General features: G+C 34.0%; 1 protein-coding gene across 1 annotated transcript in view; it reads left to right on the forward strand.

Annotated features, from left to right (window-relative positions):
• LOC103210911 (olfactory receptor 4C11-like) overlaps window positions 1–1,229 on the forward strand; it is a 9,809-nt gene that overhangs the window by 7,502 nt on the left and 1,078 nt on the right. The gene's annotated exons all lie outside the window — the stretch shown is intronic.

Here is a 1,229-nt window from a genome sequence, read left to right on the forward strand (position 1 = left end):
AAAAAAAAAAAAAAAAAAGATTTGCAATGAGTAAGGCATTGGTCTTGCAAAATTCTATCATGTGACCTACAGTCTTTTATATCACTAAGGCTGATGATCCTTCATTGTTTCTAATTTTCGCATTCCAATCACCAGCAATAATCAGTACATCTTGATTGCATATTTAGTCCATTTCAGACTACAGAATTTGGTAAAAATCTTCAGTCTCTTCATTTTTTGCTTTGGTGCTTGGTGCATAAATTTGAAATAATAATTCTATTAAGTGGTCTTCCTTGTAGGCATATTTTATCATCCTATCACTGATAGCATTGTACTTCAGGATAGACCATGAAATGTTCTTTTGTGATGTCATTCCTCTTCAACTTGTCATTCCCAGTTTAGTAGACCACATGATTGTCTGATTCAAAATGGCCAATAGCAGATGTGAATGCCTTATCCTTCTTCCTAGTCTGTCCTAGTCTGGAAGCTCTGCTTAAACCTGTCCACTGGGGGTGACCCTGCTGGTATTTGAAATACTGGTAGAATAGCCTCAAACCTCACTGCAACACACAAGCCACTTTGCCTATGACAAAATGATAGACAAGGGGTGGAGAGGTATAGGTAATAGGTTGTCTAAATAGATCGTTTGTAAAGCATATTGAATTTAAGATAATAAAGGGCCAGGTATAATAGACACAAACATGAGTTAGACAAAACTGAGAATATGTTCTTCAAGGAGTATTCTTTCACACTATTAATGCTTAACTATATTGGAATAGCGTCTTTCAGATTTCAAACCACATAGAGAAGATATATAACATACAAAATATATATGCTTGTATATGTGTGAGTATAAACTCTTCTCTGAATTCTTATGATAACTCAGAGTAAGGCAAGGTACATATTGGCACATATTGGCATCTTATTTTTCATAAGAAGTTCAAGTTATAAAACTGTTAAGTTACTTGCAAAGGAAAGAACAATTTCTACAGTTTTCCATCTTGGTAGGAATCAAAATTTATGAAGGACATATTGTTTTATTTTATTTCCCAAATACAAAAGAGTTGGTCCAAAGAATTAGTTTCTGAATCAAATGGGTAAGTCTGGGATTGGCCTGAATGTCTGCAAATTTACAAAGATTCACAGAAAATTTTGGTATATACCAAAGGTAGTTGGAGTTAACAGAACTTGGAGTGAAACAAAAAATTCAGAGGTTAGCCCAGTGATCTTTCCAAAATATCACTTTTTTC

The sequence above is a fragment of the Orycteropus afer genome, unplaced genomic scaffold, assembly GCF_000298275.1.
Source record: "Orycteropus afer afer isolate SDZICR_OR568_19922 unplaced genomic scaffold, OryAfe1.0 scaffold00666, whole genome shotgun sequence".
Classification (NCBI taxonomy): Eukaryota; Metazoa; Chordata; class Mammalia; order Tubulidentata; family Orycteropodidae; genus Orycteropus; species Orycteropus afer.